We start from the raw sequence: 20,329 nt of genomic DNA, 5'->3' as shown, positions 1-20,329 counted from the left end.
ATAAATAATGACAACTCCAAATTGTTTTAGTGCAAAAAATAACATTCAATTATGCCAATATTTACATTTACAAACTATCCAAACAAAAAGGATGTGAATAACCTGAAAAAAATGGAATTTGTTAAGAAATATAAGTACAATTTTATCAATATTATGCCTCGACTTATCATTTCTACATATGCATTATAGGTCAGATCTACAACGGCACAAAACATTTAGTTACAGGCAGAAAACTGTTAAAATTGCACTGAATTTACTTCAGACATTTCAGGTTGTTCATATTTGTTCAAGTTATTCACATTTTAAAGGATAGTTTGTTAGTGTAAACATTTTCATAATTTGTTTTTTGCACTAAAACAAAGAGGAAAAATAGGTGTTGTCATTATTTATAGGTTATTATGATATTATTTTTGAGTTTTATGCCCCTAATAATCTAAGACTTGAACTTCAATCAACATTTACTTTATCATTGTTTAAAAAGCATCTGAAAAGGACTTTAATTCATGAAAAAAATGTAAGGCTGTATATCGCTTGATTTGTATTTGATGATTTGTAATGTGGATTACATTTTTATTGTTTTTACTTTAGTTTATTATTTCAGTTATATTGTATTTTTTATTTCTTTTTTTGTGTATTGTTCATTTCGGTGGAGGTACTCATATAAGCCTTCTTTTTTGGCTTCTAACCTCTCCTGCACAATTTTGTTACTTGTTTGAATGTTGTTGTTTTTTCCATTGCTATTTTTTATTTTGTGCAAATAAATAAATAAATTAAATAAATAAATAAATAACTTGCACTTTGCAAATTCATCCCGCGGGCCGGATTGGAACCTGTGGCAGGCCAGTTTTGGCCCCCGGGCCGCATGTTTGACACCTGTACATTAGACTTATTATATGTATGTATAATATAAAATAGTCCTGGACAAACATCCTGGCCCCTCAAATGAAAGTTTGCGAAGATTCAGGAGACGTAGAGTAATTAGTAACGCCTGTTAAATTTCACTTTCACTTTTGCGGTCCATGCCACACCACCTGAATTGTTGCTGTGTAGCGCTTGTGAATCCTCGGGAACAAGTATTGCGTGTTCCGGTACTCTGGAGGCATGGCTTTTGAGGGGAAGTCTGAAGAAATGGGTTTGGACTGTATTGTCAAAATGTAGCTTGCTCGAACCGTTTTTTGAAGATCTCCTACCCGACCTTTAAGTGGATATTGACTTTGGTCCAGACTCATACATACTCAGTAATGGTCACACACCTTAATGCTCTATGAATGGTGACAGGCTTTATCTACAGATATGAACAGGTCACTCTGAGGTAATGAAATCAGGATTCTCATTTTAATTATGATTACACTGGGTTACAAAAAAATGTTTTTTGCAAGTTGTCTAGGTTTTTTCAACTGAATTAGGACCATTTTGCACCGCTAAATCCAAAAATGACATCTGTTTTTCTCAATCAGGTCAGGTTTTTTTTGCTAATTTGATTTTGAAAAATTTGATCTTCTGACAAAATTGATTATATTTTTGTGACTTTATCAGTTGATTTTTTATATAGTTCTCACCCAAAATAGGTTTATGAAACTTTATGAAACTTGTGACTTGATTCCTGTTAGGTACAATGGTGTATTCACCGCAGATGTAGCAGAATACGTCAGGCTTATTTTTGCAAGATCTTCTAGTCAAAGCCATTTCATTCACCTGTAATATTAAAAAAAACACTAATCGTAAATTGGCAAAAGTAAAATCTTCAGAAGTCGTTTATTGCAAGAAATATGAAAGAATTTTGTATCATATGATGTGAAAATGCCCATAAATGTAAGCAAAAATGTTAAAAAGACAATATGAAGCATAGTTCAGAAAGTTGACCTGATTGAGCAAAATTAATGTGATTTTTGGATTCAGCACACCAAAATTATCCCAAATCAGCTCAAAAAACTTAAACAATAAATTTGTTGTTGACCAGTGTTATTAACCCATAAAGACTAGCAACCAAATTCATCTACTGATCTAAACTGATCTTTATTCAAATCTACATGCTGAGTAAATTAAATATAGGAAAATACCTGATTTTGACTGGAAAAATACAAAAGATAATATTAGAATAAATGATCAATAAATCACTTGGTAATGGTTAAATATAGAGAAAAAACATTTGGAAGTCACCACAAAAATAATTTTGAGTCTTTATGGGTTAACAAATGCTATGTCTGCAATGTGACTGGATGACTTAAAGCTGTTCTGCATCAGGTTCTAGACATAAGTTGTTATAAGGTGACTCGTCAAACAGGACTGATAAAGACAGTGTTGCTGATTATTTAATAAGAACTTCCAGCAGGTCACATATATTTTCTCATATAAATGTGACATGATAATAACATGCAATTTAGCTCCAATATCCAGCGCCGTGTTAAGCCTGGTGATGCCTTCCTCCAATCTTGGCACAGCCTGTGACATTTTGTCAGTCCATTAATGAGGCAATATAGAAAGTGACAGCAGAACTGTCAGCGTTAGCCGAACTGTGATGAGTGTAAAAACCTCCAGAGTGTTGATGGGAGACCGTACCGTATGAGTTATTGTAAGAACATGAGGTCCAGGAACACAGCTTTGGGAGGTGTCAAACTACTTTTCCAATCGACGCTTGTAAATTCTAAACATCTGAATTAACTCTGAACAACACACAGGCACCATCTGATTAACCTTTAAATATATGACAACAATTTCTCCGATCATTCTTCATTTTTCTTGAGTCACCATCCCCCTCTGCTCTCATCAGTTTCTTGGTTGAATCATGGTCAAAAGCAGGGTGTGATTTGTTGGGTGGTGGGGGGATCAACCCCCCCTGTGGTTTTTACATCCCTACTTCTGCTCAATGAATTTCATCCTCGGGGGGGGGCAACCAACCAATTAAAATAACAGGCAGGTTGTGACTGAGTTTTCTTATGCACTACAAAAATTTAAATCTGACCAAGTGTATTTTTCTCATTTCTAGTCCAAATATCTCATCACACTTAAAATAAGACATAATCACCTAAAGAGTAACTTTTCAGTGAGATATAAGAACTTGTTTTTAGACAATAGATCTTGAAAATCTTATTTCAAGAAATCTTACCAAGCAATTAAGCAAAAAAATCTTGAATTAAGAAAAAAATCAGTAGGATAGGCTCCGCCTCCCACATTCCCTGTGACCCTCATGAGGACAAAGCAGGTCAGAGGATGGATGGATGGATGGATTTGTATGGGTTCTAGATCCTCTGATCCAGTTCATTCCTTTTCTTTCTTAGTAAACTCCACTGGCAGTTTCACTTGAACAACCTCTCAGCTGACACGTCTGTTTCTACACATGAAATTTCACACCATAGCAATGTGGTGTCAAATGCTGTTTATCTGTTGCTAGGTAACCCACTTCAGTGATGATTCTATGATTCTGGCCATAGCAACGTGATTGTAAGGCTATTATATTCCAAAATTATTAATATCTCCTAAAATATTGGTCCTATCAACTTGCCGTTTTCGCTAGACTCTTCCTTGACTAAAACTGCGTAAGTTTACCAAACTGCAACAGTCAGCCGTTTCTGGATTTTGTGTGATGCCAAAGACACACACACAGAGTCCACTTCCCTTTTATAATGTCCTCCTGAGATCCAGGAAAGTAAATGTTTTGGCTTTTTTGCATTAAATATTTATCTTGATTGGAAAAAGCAAAGCGTAATGCAACAGTTTTTCAGATACACTTTTTATTTTTATTTTATTTTTTTGTGGATTGTCCTTTGCAGAAGAGAGGATTTTTTTTTTCTAAGTAAAGCTGTGAAACTCTTGTCTCCTATAGTGGACAAAAATGCATTGCTGGGTCTCAGGAGGATATAGCTATTGCTACAATCAAGTAAAAGGACCAAGCAAGGCTGATAATACAGTACTAGTCAAAAGTCTGGACAGACTTTCTTATTCAATAGCTTTTCTTTATTTATTTTTTTAAATTTTTTTTTTAGCATTTTCTACATTGTTGATTAATACTGAACGTATCAAAATTACAAAGGAACACATATAGAATTGTATAGCAAGAAAAAAGTGATAAACAAAGCAGAATGTTTTCTATTTCAGATCCTTCAGAGTCCCCACCTTTTGCTCTTTTCTCTCCTGATTTCTGCTCACGGCAGCTTTAAAGGCTCAGTAATCTTTAGTGGCACCTAATGATGCAGTTGCAAATTGCCTCTTACCACACTCTCCTCTACAATGACTGCTGAAAATACAGAAAAGGTTAGGAGATGGACGTGTTTAGCATGTCCATCTAAAACTGGTGACATGGTTTGAGATCTGGAAAATGTGAAGACCACTGCATACAATTACCCCCCAGTTTGTTTGATTTTTTTACACTCTAGCAGGAAAACTATTTGTTGAATTTATACCAAATTTGGTTTATAGATTGCCAGTGACCTAGAATAGATCTCCTTACATTTTGGGAACAGTAGGTCAAAGTTCAAATTTTTTATGAATTTTGAAATGTCTTTTTTTTTTTTTACCCATTTACTTATAATGAGCGAAATTTCAAATGTCTGTAGCAGCAAAACTGTTGGTTGAATTCATACCAAATTTGGTTTATAGATTGCCAGTCATCCAGAATAGATGTGATTGCATTTTGGGAAAAGTAGGTCAAAGTTAAAATTTTAAATGAATTTTTAAAATCTTTTTTCTTATCCTATTTACTTACAAAGGGCAAAATTTCACATGTTGATAAAAACATCAATTTTGTTTCAATTTGCTTCAAACTTGGCACACATATAGAGGCAATAGATATTCTGACATCAGCACATGCATAGACATGATGACATCAGCTGGATCGATGCCAAAATAAGCTACAGTATGTACGAGGGGCGGGGTTTGTTGTGCCTGGCACCACTTGTTATAATTACTTGTCTTATAAAGTCTTGGGTCGTATAGATGGGAGCATTATCACCCTGATCCTGTTAGATTTTAATTGAAGTTTGTCACCCGTCTGTACATGCATTAGTCACAAGTTAATGTGAGGAAATGATGAAGATGGAAGCTGGTTAATAGGTGCTAATCTATCTTAACACCAACAGTATACAACTAAAGCTGAATAAATGAAAACACAGTATATACTTAAAGTGGAAAGGCTCCAGATTGGAAATTCAGCTCTTTGGTTTGCATCAGGTTTTAGTGGAGCTGGACTAGAAGTTCTTTGAAAATGATCAGTGCAGGTGTAAAATGAATTCTACAGCTAACGGGTCATCAGGGTGCAGATGTAAATACAGGATGATGTGTTCTCTGCTTTTAGTTTCACTTAGAATCCCACATTAGCTGCTGAATTTAGAAAAAGCTGTAGGCGTTTAGAGGCACGTTTGACTAAGGCAGAAAAAAATAGGATGATGGTGAGAAGATGTAAATGCAGATGAACTTCTGCAGATCAGCATAGGTGAATTAATTTTGGAGATTTTTCTAAATTATAGTAAAGAAGACAGAAGCAAGCATTTTAATTTCTAACCCATAGAGACCCAATGCTACTTTTATTGCAGTTCTAAAATAGTTTTTTTTTGCTCTATTATATTTAGCTTTTCTCAAGTTATTTATTACCATTTATTATCATATTATCCTCTGCATTTTGTGGTTTTTCAGTGAAAATCATGTATTTTCCTATATTTAATTCACTGATCATGTAGATGCTCATAAAACTAAGATTCAAGTTGAGGGTTATTGTATGGGTGCATCTATGAAACTGGTCCCTAAAAACAGGACATGGGGGCTAAAAATTTAAACAAGATATAGAGTTAATAATGTTATGAACCAAGTTTGGAAGTACTTTAGGTCTATTTTCAAAAGAAATATTTACTGAGATTAAAGAGAAAAATTTTTTCAGATAAAACACATTTTTCTATTATTTTTATACAAAAATTTGCATGTAACAGTAAAAAAGGACACGAAAATTACACACTACCATTTTTTTGAATATTTTTTATTCTCTCACAGGTACAATTTGGGAATCAGACTAATTATGCAAGGACCACTGTTGCAAAATCACTTGCAATTTATATGCACTTAAATGGGCAGGTTCTGGATGTAATGCAAGTGGACACGATGGGTTACACACAAAACTTAGAATGAGACTGAGATTCATGAAAAACCCACATGTCTGAATTAGAAAAACCTCTAGGGTTGTCAAATTTAACACAGTGTCTTTATTTATAGCGGTGTATAACACCATTTACAGCCATGTTTTCTAGATAAAATGCACTGACACCTAGATAGCTTTTCATGTATCGATTTTGGTCCTATTTTTGGCCCAAATATTTTTTTAAAAATTCATTAATTTTAGGATGGCTCAGAGCAAGTGTTTAATTTTTTTTTTTTTTTTTTTTTTTGCATTTCTCTGAGGTCATCATTGGGTACATCCTAGGGGGAAATATGTGTAAATTTCTCTTCTAAAAAGCTGGTAAAGTGCCAGATACTAAAATGAACCCAGTTTCATAGAAGCACCCATATCAGAAACAGAGAAAACTGAAGAAAAAGTGAGTTTTCAGCAAAGATATCAACAATTACATGTAAAAACAAGCATCTCCATCCACTGTCATTGATTGAACTCCATGGGTTTTACTGGTGAATCAATGTTGTAGAAGATGACGGTGTTTCCACGGCAACTACGGAGCCTCTGAATGTCCAAATGGGTCATATCTGATGACCATGAAAAGAAGGCAAACTGTATTTTACATCAATTATTTACATGGATTGATAGGATTCGTGGATCAACAGGTATTAAACATTTTCGATCAGTAGCTGGTTTTGGTTGCTGGTGCGTGTTTGGGTCTTTATGTATTAACGCTTTCATGCATGAATTATGAGAACTTTAATCAAAATTTTTTCCTGAGTGTTTTTATTCCTCTTTAGGCATGAAAAAAACAATGTGATTGAAAATTTTCTTTTGAAAAATAAATAAATAAAAAAAAAAACAAATAAAATAAAAATAATTACATACATACATTAAAAAAAAAATAATGAAAAAAAATTCTTATGAACCTATTTTTCATGAAGTTGCAAAAAATGTCCACTCAGCTGGACACCACGTGTTTAATTTTTGACGCACAGAAACATGTATTTACTGATAAATTGTGTGAAAACTATGGGGAAGGCTTGTGATTCTGGGGGTTTATGCTCAGGAGAGATCTACATAATGTTACTAATTCATGTCAGAAAAGATATGTAGTGTCTTAAAACTTTAATAAAGATATGTGTAAAAAAACAAAAAAAAAAAACAAAAAAACAAAAAGAACAACAAAATCCATGAATATACAAGTGAACAGCTGTAGAATAGCTGTCCACTGTAGTGACCACTATGCATGAAAGGGTTAATCTGCATGTCAAAAAAGACAAAAATAAAAAATACTTCTACATCTCCTCACATCCTGTAGGAAAGTCACGAACACGGGGAATAAATAGTTCAGAGATTAAATGAAACCCTTTTGTTCACTTGGATTTCAGATTGATACTTCTTACCACTATCACTTGAGTCCCAGTGGGCGACTGTCACGCTGCAGTAATTACAGCATTTGTCCTCAAGTGGTGTCACAAACACAAGATAACCTGTTCAGTGAGAGATGTCATTAATTACAAAGTGGCCCAGAATAAGACCGCCTGACAACTTTAGGATCCACAGGAGTATATTATCAGTCCTGACAGCTGCACAGACCATTCCAGACCTAACAGAGGTGGTTTTGCTCGTTCTTCCTGTTAAGTCAGTGTCTTTTGGCCTTCGTTTTCCTATCACTAAACTGCAAGAAACTTAGGAATTCAGTGACCATCAAAGAAGTCATGCTTTTAGACTTTTTTTTTTTTTTTTTTTTTAATATTTTGCTCCTGTTACTATATTGTTTTATGTTTAACTCAATAAGCCCGAAACAGCCACTGGTGACACAAACCATCTACAGATATAAACTGTTTAATACCTATTGATCCACTAATTCTATCAATACATGTAAATAACTGGTGTAAAATACAGTTTGTCATCTTTTTATGGTCATCAGATATGACCCATTTGGATGTTCAGAGGCTCCGTAGTTACCGTGGAAACACTGTCATCTTCTACAACATTGATTCACCAGTAAAACCCATGGAGTTGGATCAATGACAGTGGATGGAAACACTTGTTTTTACATTAAGTTAGCAATATCTTTGCTGAAAAAGCCACTTTTTCTTCATTTTTTTCTGTTTTGATATAATTAACCCATAAAGACCCAAACATCCACCGAAAATATCTAGTCATTAAAATATTTAATACCTGTTGAGCCACTAATTCTATCATTCCATGTAAATAATTGCTGTAAAATACAGTTTGTCATCTTTTCATGGTCATCAGACATGACCCATTCGGACGCTCAGAGGCTCCGTAGTTACCGTGGAAACACCGTCATCTTCTACAACATTGATTCATTCGTAAAACCGATGGAGTTGGATCAATGACAGTGGATGGACACACTTGGTTTTACATTCAGTTAGCAATATGTTTGCTGAAAAAGTCACTTTTTCCTCATTTTTCTCTGTTTTGATATAATTAACTTTGAATTTACTCTGAGATTTCATGAACATCTACATGATCAGTGAATCAAATACAGGAAAATATATGATTTACACCAAAAAATGCAAAATACAGTTAACATATGCATATATATTTTTTTTAAAATTAGTGATAAATCAATTAAGAACGGCAGAAATACTGAAAAATTCATTTGGGAACTGCCACAGAAGTAGCACTGGGTCTTTATGGGTTATGGCTGACACTGCAAACATATGAAAAACTCAAGTACTCTCATCAAATTCACTGAAACAATACTCAACTTAACCTATAACTCCAATTTAGTTATAAACCATCCCAATACAATTTTTTGTTTGTTTGTTTGTTTGTTTTTAGATCCACTCAGTTTTGGAATGAATTGCTTAAAAAGCTGAAGGACTTATCAACTATATGCACTTTTTAGAAAAGCTATGAAATCCCATTTTAACTTAAGTTAATGTTTTGTAGCTGTACGGTCAAATGAACTGTATGAGCCTTTTTATAGTCCCTATGTAAAGTTTCTGTATGGAATTCAATCTGTAATTATATGTTTTTTGGATTGTATATGTAGTGTATTTGAATTTTAGTCTTTCGTTCTGAATCCCAGGCAGACTAGCAACCACCACAGTGAGAGCTAATGGGGATCCTATTTAACAAATAAAACAAATAAAAACAATCCAGATTTGTTTCTAGAATTCAAAGAAACTAATTCCATAAAATGATAGTGCCATTGTTGTATCAGGCATTAAAATGAACAAGAAATTGAAGAAAATAAGGGTGGCCTAATAATTTTTTCCGTGACTGTGTGTTCAGGCAGGAATGCAAGACGCCTTCCAACATCCTGATCATATTCCAGAGATTTTCACTAACGTTCAGGTCTGAACATTCGGTGTCTTTTCTGCCTATTTTTGTTTCCCAGAGGTGTAGCCATTTGAATAAATCTCATAATACTAACCGGCAATTCTGCAGTTACTATTTCTTCAGCCTTGAAAATAACCGCTATGTACTTATCGAAACTTAACAGATGAAAAAATGAAGTAAATTCAAGGGCAGTCTTTAAAAGTGCACACAACTGCAGAGAATTTAGTGGTTTTCTGTCTTGTTGCACAATGAATGAGCTGGCGATGTGAATGAATCAATATGCCTTAAATATTTAAAATATAAAGTTGTAGATTGCAACTGGTTGAAGACCCCTGCAAAAAGCGTGAGAGGCCTTCATTAGAGCCAGCGTTTTCTATTCTGGGCTTTTAAGTGAAGGGGATATTAACTCAGATGTTACAGGTATAGTACGAACAAAGAAGAATAAGAACCACTGTTGACATGTTAAAAGGTTCAAAGTTAACCCACTTTAGCATCTCTGTAGGGAAATTTGGTCTCTGCATTTTACCCATCCCAATACACACTGCACCTTAGCAATTAGCATTAGGCACATAGCACACATTAGGAGCAGTGGGCTGCCATCGAAGGCGCCGAAGTAGGTCCAGATACAGAAAATTTTCTCATGTACAAGGTCTGCAGCACACAGTAAAAATTGCAGTGTCAATATTTCCGAGTCAGTTTTAATCTAGATCGAGTATTTATAGCGCTATAGAGAGTAAACCAGCTCTAACAGTAGTGTTAAAAGTCAGTGTTAACAAAAAAAAACGTCAGCGTAAAGTTCTGAATATATGCAGTGTAAAATTCAACTCTACAGAGTGATGATTAGTGCCAGTCTGCTGCATTGCATTGTGGGTACTGTACATTTTACTCATTGTGTTGTATTTTATGTGCAGGGGCTCGGCGGGGGGGGGGGGGGGGGGGATTTGTGTTAATGTTTATTTAGATTGTGTCTGTTTTACAATGTTTATTGTCCTTTTTATCATTGGCTTACCGGCTGACAGACCATAAGCTATTGTCGTCATGCGGCGTCTGTCATCGTCTGTCATCTGTTACAAAACTTTCAGTCGTCTTCTTCTCCGAAACTACAATTCCAATTGACTTCAAACTTGGTATACAGCTTCTTTATGATGATGTCAGCAAAAGTTAGTGAAATTATTTGGATCGCGATCTGATTCTGGATTTGGTGCGACTTTAAAAAATTTCCCCATTATAAGCGATAGGAAGTGGATCGATGCAATAACTCAGTAAATATAAATGATATCCAGTGTAAATTTCTACAGTCCAGCCCTGATGGGGAGATGACCAAAACATAATGGCCTCATGCTGATCAGGATCTTCTTCTGGATCCAGGAACCTACGGAAAATTTAACATGGGCTCTTACGAGGAAAAAATTTCAATCGTCTTCTTCTCCGAAACTACAGTTCTGATTGACTTCAAACTTGGTGTACAGCTTCTGTATGATGATGTCGACACAAGGTATTGAAATTATTTTGATCTGGATCTGATTCTGGATTTGGTGCGACTTTGACAAATTTCCCCATTATAACAGATAGGAAGTGGATTGATCCAATAAATCAGTAAAAATATCAATGATATCAAGTTGGAATTTGAATTTTGTACAGATCTGATTGGAATATGACCAAAACATGGACTATTTCTGTAATATAATAAATATACATAACTGGGGGATAATAAATGGCATCTGGATACATTTCCCAAAGCTTTTCATTTGGTTGGTAAGCTACAGGGCCATTGGTCCTATTTTTTCTTTTCTTTTTTTTTTTTTAAATTAATGTGACACTGTTAGTCAAACCTGTAGGCAGAAAAATGCAGAACCTGATTGTTGTTATATAGTTGTCACTGTATTTCTATCAGGGAGGATTTCGCTCTGTCAAATGAAAAGTATGTCCTGGGATGATTGAAACCTATAGAGCAAATTTTCACCTTTCATGACTCCCACCTTGGGGACCGCCGCAAATTCTACATCATTTCAGTGTTAACATAGGGTGGAAACTGATGAAGAAAATAACACTGCAGAGAAATAAATATTAAAACATTATAGAATGATTTTAAACCTAAATTTGGAGTAAAAATAGCTCTATAAAGTGTAATCATATTACTCTTAACAGTGTGAAAACACCACAGTGTTAAATAATTTTACACATTTCATTGTTAATTTTGACACTGAATTGAGTAGAATTAACTCTGAAAATGTGACACTGGCCATAGAGTAAATTTTACTCTAATTTTGAGAAGGACCACATGTTATCTGAAACAGAGTTAAATTCAACTCTCCAACAGTTACACTGATGTTTTTTTACTGTGCATCATCATGTTTAAGCTGCATTATGATTTAGTTACATGACTTAATTTACTCTACATACATTGAAGTAATTTTGCCATTGTATCAACATCTGCACGGTGTGAAATTTGGGTCAATATATAATTGAGGGACTTTTTGAGTGACCTTTACAGGGTAACATAGTTGACAGGTGTAGCTGACATATGCTGTTTTAGGCCTAAAATCAACATAACCATAACACCACGTGACATTTTTACAGACAGATTCTTCTAAATATCAGATATGCAATTGAGTAAAATTGAAACTGAAAGTTATTTATAGATATTGTAGTAACACTGTTGACAAAAGAGTGCGATAAATACACACTTGACTCACACACGGTTTTATATTAAATAACTTAGAAAGAGGAGATAGAACATACCTTGGAGTCTTGCCAGTGTTTTCTTCAGGAGGAAATGACATCATGTGGAGCAGGTCATGTGATTTGGAATTTTTTTCATTCATTTATTTTTATGTGGTTTAGAATTAACACACTTCCCTGAGAGCTGCTTTTGTAATGGGTAGCTTAGTTGGAAGTGATTTCTCGGACACAGATACAATTTGTTATTTTCCAGTTAAATTTAATATATTGCCAAAAAAGAAATATCTGTCATTATTATGTCAACTTAATAAAAAGAGCACAATCAAAACAATTTTTGAATAAGCTCATTTTATTATTGTTCAGCTAATTAGAAAGTGGTTGTTATTAAATTTGGACAGTTATTTTGTTGATATTTTAGTATATCTAGTCATTCATTAATTATTTATTAATAAGTGATTGCTACCATAATTAAATAATTATGGAATTTTTAAAGACATGATCATAATGAGAATAAAAATCTTTCTTTTTTTTTTTTTTTAACTTTATATTGACCTGTTTATTTTTGGTGCATCTCTGGAGCCTGGATATTAACCTATAAGCACCAGTTTTTCATGTGTGTTATGTGTCGACACAACATGGAAAATGTTGTGTTTTCAGTAACAAAACCCAAAGCTGCATACTAATAAAAACATGATTCTAGTTTTAATATTACACTCTTAGATCCCTTGTATCTTCTACACTAGACTTTAAAATCACTCGACCTTTAACAGCAGCAAATGTTCAACCCCATCTTTGCTGGAATTTATATAGTGACTCGGTGGTGCTTAAGTTTTACCTTTATTTAGGGAAGGAGTTGTTTTACAGGCGAGAGGAATATCCTAAGGTTAAGGCACTATTGTTCAGTCAGATAATCCACCAAAAAGAACTTAATTTTAGAATGAATTAAACTGAATTACCTTAACAATATAAAGTCGGGGCATGTCTCCGTGGCACAGTTAACTTGTTAAACGACTTCTTCTCCCGACTTTTAATGGGCATTTTGTAAGGATGTGTAAAACATAGCGCATTCAGTTCAGCATCTGCATCAATACATGAGAAGACTTTATTGATTCTAGGCAGGAAAAGATCCCAAGGATAAATGTAAAAACAATAACAGCACAGGAGGTTAAGACTTTGCAGTGCTTAGATCGCAAGGTTAATTGACTCCTTGAATTTCCTGCAAACCTTGCAGGCTGGTTTTATATCTAAAACACAATGGAGCTTTAACCGAGGGCACCGTTATCTTTTCTCATTCATTCCCCAACGTAACACCTGCTCTCGTCAGAGTGGGTACGTGATATTCTGCTCCTTTTCAAGCTAAAATTTATTTTGTGTCATGTCACACCTGGAAGTGCTCCAGGTGAGGATGGATTCAGGTGGAGTGTTGCCTCCTCGCATCATTCTCACTCTCTTGCGTAACAACTCACAGTCAGGATGATACCTTTAAGCTATAAATCCCTGCTTGACTCAAGGACAGCGCTGTAATTAATACAAAAAATTGGGAATGTGCGACCAACGGGAAAACATTCGGTATGTTTTGTGTGTCTACGTGTCAAAGCGTCACGCCAAAATAAGAACTGTCACATAAATACTCTCTGAGGATGAATAGGTTGTCATAAAATGTGACATATGAAGAATAAACACTCTACTCAATGCCAGAGGTTGGCTGCTGCTGTGGCTGAAAATCCTTCACACTGGTTTATGGTGTTTTGTTCAGAGGGGATAATTCTTCCGACATATTGTCATCATTTCTGAAACTTGTTGTTGGCTCATATGTATTTACCAGGCATTGCCCCAGAGCTATTAGAACCTAAGAATGATGTCCTCCCTGAAAAAAAAACAGGAAGCAAACGTACAAAAAAATAAAATAGAAGAAGCAATGTCCTTAAATAGGGTCGATGTGCCTTGAAATATAAAGGGTGCCGTCTTTGCCAGCAAGCATTAGCTTCTTCAACATTTCATTTGAGTCATTCTTTATGGTTTTTAGTGATTTCAGTGACAAGGCGCGCTTACGGTGACAGAATGAATGGCTCTGAGCCCGCCTGCTGAATCAGCAGTGGAAGCCAACTTTTATTAATAGCAAAGAAAACTTTGTAGCAAGGCTGCTATTTTACTCCGAGGTCCCCACTCCTTTCCAGAGGTTTGCCAAAAAACTCTCTGAAACTCCTCTATGACAGCAGCCAAGTTAGACAAACTTTTCATGCAGCCTTTAACTTAATGTGAATATTTGCTGACCTCTGCATTTACTACTTTGTACAGCATATCTACCATAAGTGGTATTTACATTCTATTTAAGGTGCAGTATACGATTTAGAGGAGTGCAATTGCAAAAATGGGACAAAATATGGATTATAATGTCTTCATTATTGCTTAATTAATCACATTAAAATGACAATTGTGTTTTTGTTACAAAGGAATGAGCATTGGAAATTGAGCTCTTTATATCTACAGTATAATGATGATGATGATGATGATGATGATGAAATTCTTTATTCAGTCATCACATAATACAACCAGTGTCAGCACTACAAACATTACCAACAGGTTAGTGACTGAAAAGGCACAGGCAGAGGTAGAATGCTTATATTAATGCCTGTCCTACATAACAAATTCGGCTACCCAGCGTTCAGTATAGGAAAAAGAAAAACAACAATGCATATAACCAAACAAACAAACAAGCAAAAACATAAAAAAAGTGAAAATAAGCCAGAAAAATAGAAAACTTAACCAACCAAATTAATGGTAATTTAGTGTAGAATAAAACTAAATTATTTACTTATTACTTATTAGATCTTAACAATTGTATCCTTCAAAAATTTCCTTACATACCATTTTTTTTTAAATATCAAAAATGGGCTACACATTCTTAAATCCATGCTGGCCTCATTCCATAGTTTAACTCCAACAACAGATATACATCTTCTTTTAGTCTCTTTTATAGCTTTTTGCACAACAAATTTATAAACATCTCACAAATCATATTTAGACTCATGTGTTGAGAAGAACCTTTGTACACAGACAGGGAGTAACTTTGATGATGATGAAATTCTTTATTCAGTCATCACATAATAATACAACCAGTGTCAACAACAACACTTCAGACTTTACAAACATTACCAACCGGTTAATGACTGAAAAGGCACAGGCAGAAGCAAAATGCTTATATTAATGCCTGTCCTACATAACAAATTCAGCTACCCAGCATCCAATATAGGAAAAAAACCAAAAAAAAAGCCAATGTATCCGAGCAAACAAACAAGCGATACATAAAAAGGTGAAAATAAACCAGAGAAATAGAAAACTTAACCACCAAATTAATATTAATTTAATGTAGAATCAAAAATAAATTATTTACTTATTAGATCTTAACAATTGTATCCTTCAAAAATTGCCTTACACACCATTTTTTTAAATATCAAAAATGGGCTACTCATTCTTAAATCCATGTTGGCCTCATGCCATAGTTTAACTCCAACAACAGATATACATCTTCTTTTAGTCTCTTTTATAGGTTTTTGTACAACAAATTTACAAACATCTCACAAATCATATTTAGGCTCGTGTTGAGAAGAACCTTTGTACACAGACAGGGAGTAACTTTAATTTGGCTTTATACATTATTTGCATTTTTTTTTATTGTAAACCAAATCATTAAATTTCATAATATGGGATTTCATAAACAATTCATTTGTATGTTCATAGTAACAGGCCATATTAATAATATATATGGCTCGTTTTTGTAGGTGGACTATAGTATTTACAGTTGTTTTATATGTCGAGCCCCACACTCCCACACAATATGACATATATGGAAGTATAAGTGAACAATAAATTATATGGAGTGCCTTGTGGTTGAGTATATTTCTGGACATATACAAGATTGCCACTGACTTTGCAATCTTTCCTTTTATATATCTAATATGTGGTTTACATGTTGATTTGTGATCAATAACAACCCCTAAAAATGTTATATCAAACATTCTTTCAATTTCAGTATCACATATTTTTAATGTAATGTCCCCATCAATTTCTTTTCGAATAATAATAATAATAATAATAATAATATATACAATAAATAATATTACAGTAAATGGTGATATATCACTTAAGGACGGTTAAATGTAGAGAAAAATTCATTTTGGAACTGCCATAAATGGCATACCGTGTCCATTTCTCCCACTGGTTTTACATTTTAGATGCAGCCACACAACTTTATTAGGTCTATACATCAGTCAGTTGGTCTCCAATCCATTAAAATATTTCAGGAGTGGCTGAATGTTCACCTGGATGAAAGAGTTAACAAAAAAAAATGCCAAAAGTCAATATTCCTGTGACCTATTGTCTATTCTTTCTTATGGATGTGATATTTGCATGAATGCACACATTGAAATTTTTCATCTTTTAGCCAAAAACTTTCAAAAATGAACTTCATCTTTGAGTCCAAGTGATGATGTAGATGCATCCATTCATCTGTTTTATTACTGATCTCCTTATAATGACTTGATTTGTTGAATAGGGGTGTGTATCGGCAAGAATCTGGCAATACGATACAAATCACCATACTAGGATCATGATACGATATATCACAATATATCACGATACTGTTAAAAAGGCAATTCTTTTTTCTTTTTTTAAAATTATTATTTCCTTGAAGAAATGAATTACACCAGAAATACGCACAAATACTAAACACATTTTTATTTGATCAGAACAGGATCTAATGCTATCTTACAAAATGCTCCTGTGTTAAAACTTAAATTATGTTTTACAGACATTACAGTTTAAAATCCTGTTCAAATGTTCATATTCTGTTAGTTCAGAACTAACATCATAACATTATTTTTGTGTAATTCCAACAAAGGAACGAACATTATTTAATAAAAGAGTGTTAAATAATAATAAACAAAATATAAACAAAAAAAGAAAAACAAAAATGAACCACAATATCTGCATTCAAATAAATGCCTAAAAATATCAATACAGTACTTTTTAATATCGATACAGTATTGTGAAATGAAATATCGCGACATATTGCAGAGCCAACATTTTCTTACACCCCTAGTGTTGAATAGGTTTTGACTTTGTTATGACATGATGCAGCTCAGGTGATGTGTTACCACTGTCACAGCTAATGTCACCTCAAATGTCAGTTTGACACTTTACAATATGAACAACAGTAGCTGCTGTGTTTTGGTATAATTTGATGATTTAAGGAGGAATGTCTCACTTTTTTACACTGCAGCTGTAGACCTATGGGAGATTCATCATCTCGCTGATATTTCAGGGCATTTTAATAGAATTTGCTCATAGCGAGGAATATGGATGGCTGGTATCTTTGCTTTTGAATTTGAGAGGTTGAAAGCTGTTGTTGTTTGACATGTCATCAATCTCCCAGGGTCTACTTGCAGCACCGGCTTTCAGCAAAGGATGGGATGACTGTGTTTCACCTTGAAAATATGGAAATTTTGCTTTTGGTTACAGCTCACTGCAAGAGATGGATCAGTCCCATATCTGTGTATCTGTGTGTATCAGTGTTACCTTTGCAAACATCAGTTGAAATTCTTTTTAAAAAAATCTGAATATTTAGCAGTGTAATTGTATCATTAAAGCTGCTGACTGATCTATAGTTTCACATAAATACTTGATAAGGGACGGTGTTTTAGTTGTCATGAAACCATGTGTACTAGTAACAGACCTTGAGCATTAATAATACAGTAATACAAGTGCAACATGGTAGAGCTTTAGTCATTCAACCACCAATGATATGTGATGTTATTTTCCATTTGTACTTACTTACTGATATCACGTCTCTTTTTTCTGAGAGAAAAAAAAAAAAGTCAGAATCCTGAGATTAAATTCAGAATTCTGAGAAAAAAGTCAGATTTTTTTTTTTTTTTTTTTTTTTTAAACCCACCACCACCACCCCTCTTTGGAGGACAACTTTACTTTTTTTTTTTTTTTTAATTTTTTATTTTCTTCTTTTTAACTTGTCTTGTCCAGCATCACAACAGCAGAATGGTAGTCTGGCTGCCTTTTGGTGCAAAACAAATTTGCTTTACCAAGGGAAACTTCATAAAGTATGTGAGGTTCCCCTTCATATTGTACTGTCTTTATTATTAGTTTTGTTGAACCACATTTCGATGCTGGACCTGACATTGGGGGGGGCATGATGACGACAGGTAGCAAGGACCCTCACAAGAAAATATCAGCAATACAAACAGTAACAACCATGGTGATAATTATAATGGTAACAATAACTACAACCAGAACTGAATAAACTGGGCAGAAGAGAAAGCAAAAAAATAAACCAACCAAAAAAAATTACAGTAAGATAAAATAAAATACGTAAGATCTATTAAATGAGGAATATAAGAAAAGAGAGCATGAACAGAATATCATAAACAACGACCGACTTTATTTTTAATCACAGCTCGTGTTTAAGTTACAATCTCCAACTCTAGTCAGAATTCTGACTTTAACCCTTTCATGCATGAATTATGAGAACCTTAGTCAATATTTTTATCTTGAGTGTTTTTGTTCCTCTTTAGGCGTGAAAAAAACAATGTAATTGTTTGTTTTTTTATGAACCCATTTTTCGTGGAGTTGCTGGACACCGTGCATTTAAGTTTTGAAGCAAAGAAACATGTATTTAAAACTCATCATCAGAAAGTGATATACTGTGTGAAAACTATGAAACACAAACATTTTTAATGCCGCTAATCTGATGTTTTCTCACATTTTATCATATTCAAATACTAGTTATTACTCATTTCATGAAGATAATATCCTCTGAAACCCAGGAAACTGACAGTTTTAGCTTTTTTACATTAAAAAATTGTCTTGATTGGAAACTGCATGATGCAACAGTTTTTTCAGATACATTTTTAAAATTATTTTTATTGATTGATTGATTTTTTAATGGAATGTCCTTTGCAATGGACAGCATTTAAGTAAAACTGTTAAAGTTTTGTCCCCTATAGAGGACAAAATGCATTGCTGGGTTTCAGGAGGATATGCAAAAAAAAAAAAAACTTGTTTGTTAATTACAGTTTAATAATAATTAGCAATTGATTTACATTAAAACATGTTACTGCAGATCAGGTTTATCAAGAACAGCAAAGTTACAGCAACGGTATGAATGTTAGCGTATGGGATGGTGCATAAGCGTCCACTGTGTTGGCTGATATGGAGCTAAAATAACAAAACCCATGAATATACAAGGGAACAGCTGGAGAATAGATGTCCACTGGAGTGACCACTATACATGAAAGGGTTAATCTCAGAATTCTGACTTTCTTCTCAGAATAATAATTAAAAATATATATTGGACCTTAATTTTCTTTTTTTCTCCAGTGGCCCTAATCCTCTTCCATAAGAATGAAATAGGAGTAACGGGGCTATTTCTAAAATGTAAGGAGTTGAAGTAAAAAGTTGGCTGAAAAATAATTACTCTAGTATACAGGGTGGGGAAGCAAAATTTACAATGAACATTTAGTTGCTTTTTCTCAGCAGGCACTACGTCAATTGTTTTGAAACCAAACATATATTGATGTCATAATCATACCTAACACTATTATCCATACCTTTTCAGAAACTTTTGCCCATATGAGTAATCAGGAAAGCAAACGTCAAAGAGTGTGTGATTTGCTGAATGCACTCGTCACACCAAAGGAGATTTCAAAAATAGTTGGAGTGTCCATAAAGACTGTTATAATGGAAAGAAGAGAATGACTATGAGCAAAACTATTACCAGAAAGTCTGGAAGTGGAGGAAGCAACAAAAAACGTACCAAAGCTTTTATTAAAGCTCTCAAATCCAAAATCCTAAAGGATCCAACCAAATTCATGAGAAAAATGGCAATTGAACTTGAGGTAGACAACAAGAGCGTTAGAAATGCAGTAAAATATGATTTGAAGTTAAAATCTTACACAAGAACACCAAAACACTTGTTGACAACAGCAACAAATTCAACTTTAGCAATTTTTGGGAATCATGTTTATGGCCGCCGTCTAGCCCAGATCTAAACCCTCTGGATTCTGCGATTTGGGGCATTTTAGAACATGCTACCAATAGAACATCACACAGCAATGTCGACTTTCTTAAAGATACTATGAAAGAAGAATGGGAGAAGTTGTCACCCGAATATTTGAGGAACACTTGCGCAAGTTTCAGGAAGCGTGTGAAGGCAGTTAT

Source organism: Sphaeramia orbicularis, chromosome 6 (genome assembly GCF_902148855.1).
Source record: "Sphaeramia orbicularis chromosome 6, fSphaOr1.1, whole genome shotgun sequence".
Lineage (NCBI taxonomy): Eukaryota > Metazoa > Chordata > Actinopteri > Kurtiformes > Apogonidae > Sphaeramia > Sphaeramia orbicularis.
Note: the sequence above shows the minus strand (reverse complement) of the source record.